Source organism: Dermacentor albipictus, chromosome 1, assembly GCF_038994185.2.
Source record: "Dermacentor albipictus isolate Rhodes 1998 colony chromosome 1, USDA_Dalb.pri_finalv2, whole genome shotgun sequence".
Lineage (NCBI taxonomy): Eukaryota > Metazoa > Arthropoda > Arachnida > Ixodida > Ixodidae > Dermacentor > Dermacentor albipictus.
This window is the reverse complement of record NC_091821.1, coordinates 437725656-437739270: the sequence shown is the minus strand read 5'-3', so window position 1 is coordinate 437739270 and position 13615 is coordinate 437725656. Positions and strand designations below refer to the sequence as shown.

At 47.7% G+C, this 13615-nt stretch overlaps 1 protein-coding gene across 5 annotated transcripts in view; it reads right to left on the bottom strand.

The window, feature by feature from the left end:
* The window catches only part of CASK (peripheral plasma membrane protein CASK), an 815631-nt gene that overhangs the window by 136645 nt on the left and 665371 nt on the right, over window positions 1-13615 (bottom strand). The gene's annotated exons all lie outside the window — the stretch shown is intronic.

Below are 13615 nucleotides of genomic sequence, written 5' to 3'. Positions count from 1 at the left end.
CCACCGTATTGTCAAAAAAAAAATAATTTTCTCCGTTCAGCTGGCCGGTATGAAGGTGAAAAATATTGAAAGTACAGAAAAGAAAGCTAGTTTTACCATATCAGGTGCCGGATTTTGCGCAACCTATTGTTTATGTATGGATGAATAGTCACAAAAAGAAAATAAACAAAAAGGAATTCGCGTTTTTTTCTGTCACAATTTTCTGTATCCGTTTTCATCTTGATACCCTGTTTCTAATTTTTGCTCGTTAGTTGTAATTAGGGTATTTAGCGCAAAAAAAACACACGCACAAATCAGAAAAGGACGAGTCCGACACAGATATCTTGTGCTTGTGTCTGTACTGCATTTTACCCTAACATACCCTACAGTTAGAATGCAACACCAACAAGCCGAACGGCCAGTGCTTCGGAAGTATATTAATGCGAAAGCATTATATGTCCCGCGAGGTAGAAAATCCGGCATGATTAATCGATGGTCCCAAAATGACCCACGGCACAAAGAGTAAAAACACGTCAAGAAATGATCGGATCGACGTCAAATTTCTCAGGGAGGTTCATGTAAACAAAGTAAATTAATGGCTTTGACAAGAAATTTAGGTACGTTTCGGTCTGGGTGGGAATCGAGCCCGGGCCTCCGGGTTGCAACACGAGCATGCTCCCCCAACGCCACAGCGGCTCCACGGTTCTGGCTGACTAAAAGTGTGCCTACCGCGTAAAGGGACCTAAGGTGGAGTAAAGTGAATGAAGGCGAATTAAAGTGGATATCAAAGTTGATTAAAGTGAATTAAGGTGAATTAAAGTCTATTAAGGTGGATTGGTACAAATTAGAGCAAGGTGGATTAAGGTAGAGTTGTGAAGGACACGTGGCAGCGTATGGCGTCACGTATCGTGGACGTCACCGATTGTACAGAGAAGTCAAAATGCTTTCGCAATCAAATCCCGTAAGGACAATTAAGTGACAATTTGCTTGCAGGTTAAAAGTGTGTAAAAAGCTTTCACCGTGTTGCAGCGCAAATTATCTTCTCCAATGGTTGCTTTTGCTGCAGTGTTACTGCGCGAGTGATTACCGCAAGTGATTGCCTGTTGCTATGCTTTGTGTAGAAGTTCAGAAGGCGACCGTGCGCTTACGCTGCAAACAGAATACTAGAAAGTGACGCGTTATCATGATTGGCCGTCGCCCCATTGCGTAAAAATTTGTATTTTTTTGTTTTTTTGAGACAGAAAAGAGCGTGTGAGGCTTTCTCAGTCCTGTGTCATCGTCTCCTCCATCACTCTGAGATAGGAATGAATATCATTCTTTTTCCTTGCTACGAATGTTCTTACTATTAATCGCGCTACCTGCTGACACTGGCGATATGGTACGCATGAATAGATTACGAGTGTCAGGGATGCTAAGTAGCTCTAACCGCATTGCAATTAGACGTCCCTTAAATGTCTTGAGTACAACGATGACGGTGATGATGCCATACGGAGTCAGCTGAAGGAAGACAGGGGTAATTGGACATCTCTGGGAGATGCCAATTCATTCCGCAGTGGGCATAAAATAGGCTAATGATGCTGACAAAGCTTACGTTTCGAAACCAGACTGCGAACGATAGATAACCGAGACTAAAAGAGAACATCGTCTTAACGAGTCAACGAGAAGGGCTGCGGTTAACGGTTTCTTAACGAGCCCATAGGCAAACGCTTCGCTTTACGCTGCAGCGATCTGTGGTCTAAGTAAAAAAAAAAAAACTATGCATTTCACCCATTCGTGCTTCAGGGGCAGTTTGAGAGAATTTGAATCAGCGGCTATTTGTCGATTCTTTTCGTCCTTGGTGTGACGCAGTGACCAATGCATAACGGTCGGCCAAGTTCTATAAAACCTTGTTGCCAAAAGCTCTATGGCAGGCAAGTTAGATGTTGGGCCATAGACGGCAGCACCCGTCTCTGGAACTGAAGAGAGCTGAAGTATATGTGAAGCAGTCGAACGGGGCGCCGGCGCAGTAAAGAAAGAAAGAAACACCAGCACTTCTTCGTCCTCGTTTCTTCTTTGCCGAACCCTTGTGACCGCAGCCCATTGGTCACTACATTCCATTAAGAAAAAAAAAAACGCGAAGAAAAGGGTCACTCGTTTCGTTTCTGCCCAGCATTCAAAAGATGAGCCCGCTGTGCCCGACGTCGTTGAGCTTTCACCGAGAACGACGCGCAAGCCATGACGCGAGCTGGCCAACGGTCCTCCGCGCGAGCAGCCGAAAGCGAAGCTCTCTTTCCGTCCACGGACAAAGTGAGACACTTTCTCGCTTGTTTCTCCCTGATGTCGTCAGGGTTGAGTGGGCCTCCCAAGACCGGCGCGGGCTATAAGTCACAGCAGTTGAATCGCGAAATGGCGCCACGCGCACGTCTTTTCGGCAGAGACATACGAGAGAAGAGAGAGAAGAGGTTGCCGGAGGAGGGACAGTGCTTCTGGCTGCAAGCCAGCCAGATTTGCAGGAAGGAAAAAAAGAACGCCGCGCCGTTATATGTTGCGGCGGCGGCGGAATTCCATTGCACACACACACACACACGCAAGACGCGTGCGGGAGCTTGACAGGAGATGTAGTGCGCGCGGATTCATCCGCGTTGTGGCAGTCATTTCGAAAAGACGTGGCACAACCACGGGCACAGAAGTGCCGCCATCGCTTCGCGACGTCTTTTCTGGGGCGCCGAATACGTGTACCGTACATTCGCATATGCGTAATACATACTTCGCGAGCAGCTCGCTTTCGTCCATCTTTGCGGGCGAACGACGAGACCTTTTCTTCTAAGTGCGTCGCCGTCGTCGTTTCGAGGCTCGGCGAATGCGAATGTATGGATATATCTCCCGCGCGAATTCCCCCGAGAACTGCGCGCTTTCTCGCGAAAGCCCCCTCTTGACGCTGCGCGCGTACGAACACTAAACACGGAAGGCGGTCGTCGACGCTTCAAGATGCGCGCTGCACGTAAAACAAGAGAGGCGGCGCGGAGCGAATGTGTGCGTAGTGTAGCTACGCCTGCCGCTGTACGGCTGCTACATGTCAAGGGTTTTATCAGCGTCGCCCCCGGGCACTGAAATCGGGGAGCGACTCGAGAAGAGGCGCTCTCGGGCGAGGAGAGAACGACGCTCTTCGTCACCGCACAGCCGGAAGAGGAAAACAACAACAAGAAAACAGGAAGTGAGGAAGAAGGGTGGCGAGGGGTTTAGGTTAGTTCGCCGCTCGCGAGACACTGACGCCGCCAACCCGCCTCTTTAGTGTGAAACTCCCTTTTTCTTGAACGCGCCCGCCGTAAACAGCAATGAACTCGGCTCTAACGAGTGTGAACGACGAAGCTTCTTAGTTCGAGTTACGCTGACGTTTTAGGAGGGAGGCGGCGCGAACGCTTGGGCGGAATTTCAAAGAGGGAAAGTGTCTTTACTGAGACCCGTCCTCAGGATGGCGCATGAATGGTGGCAAAAGCCCGCTCCTTTGAAGACGACAGCGCGAGGATGCAGTATGGAGTAACGGAGCGACCGTATAGCATATGCGCACAAAGGACGCGGTTGCCTTCGCCGGGATGGACGCGAGCGATGATGGAAGCGACGGCTGCCGCACGCTTACTTTTCCAGCGTGCTCTTGCTCTGTCATTGTCGCATCACGGTCCGACTGCGCGCCTCATAAGCACATCGAAGGTGGCAGGTAGGCGGCAGACCGAAAGGTTGCAGCAGTCGCCTTTTCGTCTTCGAAAAAATCAAGCAACACATCGCAACAACACAGCACGTAAGAGAGAGAAAGGAAGGCAGATTAGAATACCGTTGTCGTAGCTCTCAACTAAAGTTTATTTTGATGAGAGAGAGAGTGAGAGAGAGAGAGAGAGACGAAAGGCAGGGAAGTTCACCAGAGGTGAGTTTCCAGTTTGCTACCCTGCACTGGGGTGACGCGATGTAGGGGTAGTAAGGACGACAGAGACTGGTTGAATGAACAGTATCGCAGAATAACCGCACGCTATAAGCACGCGGCTTTTATTTCTCTGTTGAACGAATGATCAGAAATTAGAACATTCGCAATTATTCCCTCTTTTACACTTTTTCGATTACGGTTTGCGGCAACTACTGGAACACTAAAGGCTTTCGCGCTGTGTTTCGTAAGACGATTGCGGCAACAGCAAGAAATCGGTGCAGTCGCGTACGTATAGTAACGCGCATCATTTCACTCTTCCTCGTAATTCGACATGTAACTTCTTCACAGCCACAACAGGCGTCATGGAAAGACATCAAACCCAGAAGTGGCCTAAAATGCTAATAATGTATCGCTTAATCACTAGGCCAGCGTGCTCTAAATGGGTTCGCTCGAAAGTGATCACTGGATTTATGTGGCGTTCGCGTCAGCTCCCATGGCCTCTATTTCTTTGCGCACACCAGCCATCTCGCAAGAGGTTGCTTGGTGTCGTGCTCATTGATTTTTTGTTTGCAAACACGTGCTGGCGGCCTCGATAAGAAAGAAAGAAAGAAAAAAAGAAAGAAAGAAAGAAAGAAAGAAAAAACGAATGAATGAATGAATGAATGAATGAATGAATGAATGAATGAATGAATGAATGAATGAATGAATGAATGAATGGGTGTCGCGTGGTTGCTGTCTGTTCTTTCGGAGTTGCGCCTTTCTGACCAGAAATGAAAAAACGCTTTAACTAGACTGATAGTTGAATCAGCAAAAATTGATCGTGTCGGTTCTCAGTGTGTCAGCATCCCTTCCATATCTCTGTCAAAAAATAAAAATAAAATAAAAGAATAAATATGAAAAGGAGTGATCTTTCTTTTACATGATGATTAGGCCGCGCATAGAATCCAGCCACTTAGTGTTACGTTATGCGTGTATGTACATGAATACTCACACTCTGTTTAAAATAAATCATTTGTTGTTAACACGTGTTGGACCCTTTCTTCTGTGCTTATTTCCTGCGCTTCACTTGCAAAATGAATGAATGAATGAATGAATGAATGAATGAATGAATGAATGAATGAATGAATGAATGAATGAATGAATGAATTTTGCTAGTAAGCAAAACGACTATAGCCCACGCAGAATGGAAGCGCGGAAAAACAAGAGCTAACATTTTAAAAATTCAAATTCTTTACAAATTTCCCGCGTTTTACGTGCCATAACCACGATGTGATAATGAGGCATGCCGTAGCGGGAAACTTCGGATTAATTTTGACGATCAGTTTTTTTTTTTAACGTGCATCCAATACACGGTACACTGGTGCTTTTTTCTTTCATTTTTTGCATCTGGTGCCCACAAAAATGCCGGCCGTCGCGGCCGGCATTTGATCCCGCGACCTCGTGCTTAGCAGCGTAACACCAATGCCACTACGTCACCACAGCGGGTAGCAAATATAAAGAGTGAATAGCAAAAAAGAAAGAGGTTTCGCAGACCACTTGAAGAATTCTCCGCTTCTCCCCACTTTCCTCCGTTTTTTTTTTTTTCTGCCACTTGCCTTCGCACCCTCGTGTGACGCCCGCATCATTAGCTCGGCCAAGCAGACTCCATCAGAGCCAAAAGATGTTCACTTCGGAATTTCGGATTCTCGGGCGCGCTCGAAATCTTAAAACGCACGCTTCCAAGTCAATAAGTAATTCCTCCGCGAGCAGCTGGCGTATACAGGACGCCAAGCGCACCGCGCGATCGGTTTCATGTACTATCGACAAGTAACAAACAGCGCGCCACACAGTTCGCCATACTGCCCTGCAGGCGGTCGCTACGTTACTTATACTGTCTGAGCAACGCCATTTTTAAACGCATATTTTGCTGCTCATGCAAGAAACAAAAAGAACGAAAAAGTCGTGTTACCGCGAAACAGCAGTCGCCGAGCCCCCGAACGTTCAATACTACTCATTCATTGTCCCGAGCGTACAAGGCAAGTTACGTTGTTGTGTGCTGCCCCCTTCTCTCTCTCTCTCTCTCTCTCTCTCTCTCTCTCATATACTGGGCTGCTGCGTAACCTAGTTTCCAACAATTTGCGAACTCGCACTCCGCCTCGAGCGACAGCGGCTCGAACCGGCGCCGACTGCACTCGTAAGCGCGCCGCCCAATCGTGCTCCAAAACTTCTCAAAGCTGGCGCGCCACTACACCCTTCTTCGCAGAAAGAAAGGGAAAAAAAAAGAAAGACAAACGCATTTACCTTCTGTTATCCTGCACCCACCCATACGTTCTCCGCCTGACTTGACTGCTAAACCGTAAGGGAAGACAGCTGGACGCAGGTCAGCCTGAGACGAAGGAACACTTCAGAAGGAGCTTAATGGAAAGAGAGAACAAGAGAGAGAGAAAAGAACAAGAAAAAAATTGAGAAAATCTATTTCGTGCTCGTCGATTTTTTTTCTCTCTCTCTTTTGTCGAGTTCCAGATAGCGGCGGGCCGCCAGAGACATGGTTGCAGCCCTTCTAGTTGCAGAAACCCAACCACACTGCCCCCGCTCGTTGCTAAATCGATTTCACTTCAATATTTTGAACTGCCTCGATCGCCTCCTCGGGTCCGCTATTTCGGTGGAGGGCCAGAAGAGAGAAGCGGAGGACGACATAGTCGGTAAACTTTGTGTCGGAGCCCAATCGATGGTCAGAAGAGGGCGCTTGGGGAAGGCGCACTTAGACGCCCGGCCGTACATTTATATAGTGCAGTGCGAGCGTCAAAACGCACAAACGTTGTCGCCGCCGCCGTTGGCAGTTGCGCTGAAACGTGGCAGCGACCTTACTTTACTCGCGCGCCTGCAGCTCACAACGGAAAACAAATGGCAAGAAATGCGGGTATACGCCCGACTATATTTATACCGGTGGCCAGGAAAACTGAATGCGGCGGTTTATTGGGCTTGTCCCCCGTGTTCCCGCTCCGATCATGGGTAGAGGAAGGCAATGAGAAAAAAGATAGATAGATAGATAGATAGATAGATAGATAGATAGATAGATAGATAGATAGATAGATAGATAGATAGATAGATAGATAGATAGATAGATAGATAGATAGATAGATAGATAGATAGATAGATAGATAGATAGATAGATAGATAGATAGATAGATAGATAGATAGATAGATAGACCCTTCGGAACTACTTGCAGAAGCGCAATGGTCCTGGCATAATCGAGGAAGCGCGGAGTAAAATAAGAAACAAGGGCGCTGAATAAGTGCGAAGCAAATTGTATGGGACGTTGGCAGGCGAGTAAGATGTAAGGTGAAGCGGAGAGATAGAAGCGCTATCCCCGAGAGGTGATGGAGCACGCAGGAAGCGCTGACGATGCGAAAGCAGCGGGCTCATGCGCACGGTATGGCGACTACATCGCGCACGCTTGCGCCGCGCGGTAGTGTCTCGACAGGGAACAGGCGAGAGTTGGGGCGGCTCAGAAACGCCCACCTCTGTATGGCTGCGCGAGGTGCACCAACCAATATGGCCGCCCCCATCCACACAACCGTGCCCAGACGACCTATGCCGTTTCGTCTTCGGTGCGATGTTACAGAGTGGAGAATTTCGGCCTGTCTGTGCTTGTTGCTCGCATCTCTCACTTGACTGTCTCGTGATCTGAACGCAGCACAAGCCTACGCTTCGTAATATCAGCCACCTCTTGCCGAGGCGCTTCCCGGCTTTGCGAAAACGAGGCATCTTTCTTATTCGTTATAGCGGTACATATCTGATTTCCTCACCAACTATATAGCGTCACGGCGTCCTCTTTCCTATGAATGTGTGTAGATATCGTATGGTTCGTTGCCTAATCCTATCTATTCTTTCTTTCATGCCCAGGTGCAGAACAGGTGCGCCAGGGGAAACTGAGGACGCTGCTGCAACGGTTCGTGAAGAGAGAGAAAGAGATAGATAGATAGATAGATAGATAGATAGATAGATAGATAGATAGATAGATAGAGAGAGAGAGAGAGAGAGAGAGAGAGAGAGAGAGAGAGAGAGAGAGAGAGAGAGAGAGAGAGAGAGATTGAATACCGGAGAGATTTACCTGGCGGCAAGGCAAGTAGCACCCTACTATAGATGGGTATGATGAGAAGTGAGATGAAACGCACAGTGCACGTCACAGACACACAGTATACCTGTAACACACTCCGACACACAGCACACACACTAATCAAAGTGGGTTATTCTGACCAGTGCTTCCTCAGGGAGGTAAAAAAAAACAGTAATTGTTGCGAGGGAGAAAAGTGGTTCGTTTCGAATAAGAGGAAACCTTTACACTACCTTCCGCAGGCACTCGAGCGAGCACGGCTCAGCGACACATCGCGCGGGACGCAGCGGCAGCGCTAGCCCGCGGTCACGTGGACGCAGCACAAAGGACTCGAAGGTTCCTTACTCACTCCCCTTAACCTTTTCCGCTCTTTACTCCCTTCTTGTTCTCCCCTCTCATCGGCAACTGCCTCATTCTCCGTCTCCTATAATTCTTTAGGAGGATAAGCAAGGAAAGTCAAACGAGAGAGCTCAGCTTTTGTGACGGTAGCCTCTTTGAAGATGGGAAGGCGGTGCTGCGCGCTGTTTCCCTTGCGTCAGGATTCGTTTGCCGAGCGCCGCAGGTGAGCGGGTCGTTAATTGGCGCGCGCTCTCTTTCGTTTTTTCCTTTTTCTTTCTTCGCAGAGAGCGGTGGCAACGTTCGAAGCTCTCACACACGTGGCGAAGCGCTCATAAATAATTTCGGGCAGAAACAGCGGAGGTAGCAGCTGTTCGATTAGCGCTGTTAGGACGTCGCAATAAGGTTAATTTTTGCTTGCCCGAGTTGCAACGCGTAGAGAAAACAAACCTTCGTTCGACATTGTATTTTTTCTTTACTCCCTGCATTCGTGCTGCAGGCAGTGGCGCATAACGGGCCACAGTGAGAACTCACGGAGTTCCTCGCTGCAGGCCGCGTTTGAAAGAAGCGTGCCTGCTTTGAAATGTTAGTGTCGCGCCCAATATGTGCGGGTGACCCGCCGTGGTTGCTCAGTGGCTATGGTGTTGGGCTGCTGAGTACGAGGTCGCGGGATCGAATCCCGGCCACGGCGGCCGCATTTCGATGGGGGCGAAATGCGAAAACACCCGTGTGCTTAGGTTTAGGCGCACTTTAAAGAACCCCAGGTGGTCAAAATTTCCGGAGTCCTCCACTACGGCGTGCCTCATAATCAGAAAGTGGTTTTGGCACGTAAAACCCCAAATATTATTATACGTGCGGGTTAAATGGGGAGGAGGGTTGGCATGAGCGCGTGCGCAGATATATACCACGATATTATACGCGTGTGCGCTAAAGCCAGGATACGTTTGGCAGCGCGGTATACAGAAGCTTCTATTGCGACGGAGGTTATATGGACACTCCAGGCGAATTTTCCCCGTCGCCGTGACGTTACAAATGAAAGCCCATTTGCAACTAGAATGAGCGGCGCGAGCACCGTGTGCTGCGGTTGCGATCGCAAGCATGTTCGGGCAAGCCGATAAGGACGGTGACTAGATGCGTGCCATCTTCCCGCGAGCTCAGTGTTGGAAGTCACGTGATCGAGCGCGCGCTAGGGGAGAAGAGCAAGCGCCTCCTCCTCGAGCACGGCCGTGTCTGCGCGTGGCTGCGGCCTCGCGGCTAGCTGCACGAACGCATGCGTGGCCCCCCACCGTATGTTAGTGGTCATGTAGGGTAATGCCCCTCCATACACGTTTCCGAGGGCGGTGGCGCGTATATGCAGGGGCTTTAATCTACGGCAGGTGCCAGGGGGGAGGATGGGGGAGGGCGAGCCGAGACGGCTGGTTGCTTCGTGCGTGCCGTCTTCCTGCGCTTTGTCACACTTGAAATGGTGAAGCGAGCGGCAGCCCGAAGCCTCGCATTGGAACAAGCACGCATGCCATGAGCGCTGGCGTTCTGGCAGCGAGTGTTCGCAGACATCCAGCCATACTTGTTCACGTTTGAGCGTACTATATGACTGCATTTGACTATTGCACAATACATGTGCGTATTGTGCAATTCCTTTCTATCGATTTTGTTATTTTCTTATCGCCCCTCGCAACAAATGGCCGATGTCGGCAGTAACGCGTAGCTGCGGCGTCCTGATAGCCGATGACGAACGACTCAAGAATGGCAAAGGAAAAGAGTTTGCCGCAGGTTTAAGTAGCCAGAAAACGGGAATATACCGGGAGAAGGAATATACGTTTCATATACTGGTTCAAGCAAAGATAAAAGGTGAAGGTGAACGTTGGTTGTCAGAATTACGTGAGAAAAAGAAGGCGGCTGCTAGAATATTTTGGAACCACATAAACCTATTAGGCAGGAAGTCTCGAACAATACAACAACATACCCTAGACTAAGATAGAAACAATCTGTAAGGGGACGCGGCATTAAACTACATCCGAAAAATAACAGTTGAATCTTCCTAAGGCAATGACGAGGTTTTACTTGAGAAACAAAACAGCATGAAAGAGAACCAGATGGAAAAGGAGCTGGTGCTGACAAATTTTAACAGGAAAAAAGCAAAAGAGAAAATTCCTAAGAGCACAACTACAGGGCTAGACGAAGTTCTCGTTAGACTGATTAGTGAACTAGGTCCAAAAAGTAAGGAAGCTCTGTTGAAAGCAGTAGAAACGAGTTTAAAAGGTAGGCAAATACCACACAGTTAGCGACAAAGGGGAATTAATTTAATTTATAAAGGTAAGGGGGGGAAAGATAGAATTCACTCATCGAGACTGTTGACTATTATGTCGGTAATATACAGGTTAGCAACGCCGGCAATTAAATTAAAGCTGCAAGCGTGGGCAGAGAATAATGACATTTTGGGAGAACTTCAGAATGGCTTCAGAAAACGTAGGCGTCTGGATGATAACTTATTTGTCCTTACTCAGTGTATTAAAATATGCAGAGTAGAAAAGAGACCATTATACGTGGCCTTTTTGGACAATACAGGAGCGTATGACAACGTAGATCGCAACATTTTGTCTTATATTTGGAAGGGGAAGGCTTGGGCGACGATTGTGTACAGCTTTTGAGAGATAGTTACCTAGAAGATACCGTTTGCGTTGAATGGCAAGGGATGAGGGGCGACGAGAGAATTGATATCAACAAGAAACTGACGCAAGGGTACCCTTTATCCCCACTGCTGTTTACGATGTACATGGTGAGGATGGAAAGGGCGCTATGGAGGAAAGTAATATCGCAATTAAAGAAAGTTGCAGTTTCGCCCGAAAGGAGAAGCATCGATTGGAATAGCAAACTAGCGGACAGCTATACGAAGTAAGGATGATAGTTTTATCGGCCATATAGAGTTGCAAACATAGGCACACTAACTAAATTAACAAGCATGCTGTCCAGAAGCAAATATGATCAAATCTCACTCGAAGACCACGGAAACTCGCTGTCAAAGCGCTGCCACGAGGAAACACAGCAGCAGCAGTAGCAGCGAGCGAAGTGACCATCGTGCCGTCTATAGCTTCAACGAAAAGTGATGCGCCGAGAACACACAGCACGCACAAAGCTACGAGCCTACGATGCACCTGGACTCTGCCCCCAACAGAGATCGCTCTCAAGATGCGGCCGGGGGACCGCGCGCAGCCTCCACGTGCGCATTGCAGCAGGAGTAAAACGCCGCCCCTCTCTCCCCCTCCCCCTCCCCCCCCCTTGCCTCGCAACGATTAGCAACGATGGGCGCGTCGTGCGGCGACGGAAGATGGCGCGCTTCCTCCCCGCTTTCGTCTCTTTCGCGCGGGCGAGATTGAGCCGCCATCGTCGGCTTCCCTCGAACGCTTTCACTTGGACATACAGCGCGCGAATGAAAGTATTGTTTTACGTCGTCGGCAATGCTTGAAACGAAAATCGCAGCTAATAATTTTCCATCCATAAAATTGGTAGACTGCTCTCTTCAATGGGGTAACAGGAACCTCGGTGCCTGGATTCTCTCTCCGACACATCCCTCAGCTAAATATATCCATCTAGCATCGCGGGCGTAGTTTTTCCTCGATTGTTGACTTTCATCGTGAGTGAAATCTCTGCAGCTCTGCCAAGAAGGCATCATTAACGCTGCTTGTCGTGAGAGCGGTGCCCTTTAGTAACGGCGCATCTTAGCATAATGACGTCTTCTTCCGGTGCCGAAGAACTTCGCCTAAGACAAAAGCCAGGCTTGACTTCGAGGAATCTGCAGCACTATTTTAGAATCCGGCGTCGTCTGTCGGTTTTACAAATTCTTTCTGTGTTGACTATATATATATATATATATATATATATATATATATATAATACGCAGCTGGGCGTTATCTATGGGAAAGGGGAAAGGGGAGGGTGTTTGAAGACCAAAGGCCACTTTCATTTTCCAAAGAGATTTTTCGATATCGTGAATGAAGACTTTTTTGGACACGACGGCGCCTGACTCCGCAGTAAACAGACCCCATAGGCTATACGCGCCCTCATTTTCGTAAATGACAGAAACGCGCACATATACTGAGAACTGACTCCAGCGAGACGCCATGCGTTTTTTTATTTTCTTTGCTCTATTGTGTTGACTTCTATTCACGAATGTTCTATATAAAGACACAGCGTGAATGACTTTACAGATAATACACCACGAGCATTTCTTTTCATAGACGAATGAACTTTAGAAATATCGGCTGCGGCAGGTAGAGCACTTCCAACTCTTGAGCTGAGTTACCACGCGAAGAGGTAGGCGTTACTGGCACGAGAAATATGACTATTCAATTGAACAATTATCATTTACTCTGCAGTTGATAACTCCGTGGCGCTTGCAAAATTGAAGCCTAGCTGTGAAATGTCTCGCAAAAGTCAGCGACAAAAGTCGCCAACTTTTCAATCAATCAATCAATCAATCAATCAATCAATCAATCAATCAATCAATCAATCAATCAATCAATCAATCAATCAATCAATCAATCAATCAATCAATCAATCAATCAATCGTGTCATCACTCAAGCTAGGTATCCCCATACTGTTGAAACCTTAAGGCTATGAGACATCTTTTCTGAAATTATAAGGTGAAGTGAACTGTCGTTGCGCAAGTTAATCAAGCAAAATTTACTCCGTGTGTATTGTGGCATACATATCACGCTAATGCTTCTTGTGGCAAGATTTGGCGACAAATGTCACGAAATCGATGATACGGTCGTATACAATGGCCATCCTCAATTCCACAGTCGCAACTACAATAAAAATTACGCTGGCGCGCTTGGAAGTCATCGATGTTTGATGACAATTTGCACTGTAGTCTGATCAACGAAGACTCCGTTGCACAGAGTTCTCAGATTCGTGACAATATAAGCAGCCTTAATTGTCGCATGTACACAATCATTTTACGCAGAATCATACTCATATCATCGAGATATCATCGAGTTTGAAAATTTATAAATTTGACAATTTCTTGAACATTTTACCCAATACACAGTGGTGAAAGGTTCCACTAGCGCTATCTAAACTTCAGGAGATTATCTAGAGATTAGAATTAAAAAAACGGGAAAGGCTACGGCGGAGAGTGTACTTACGTCTTTAATAAGACGTCGTCTACCACTCGACTAAGTATCGTATGGCCTTTTACGCGAGTATGGATACAAGTGATTGAGCGCACCTATACGTGTTCGTACTGCATCTGCAGTGCGTGCTCTACTAAGGGGCTTCTTAGAATTCTTGCGGGATACAGTCCTCAAC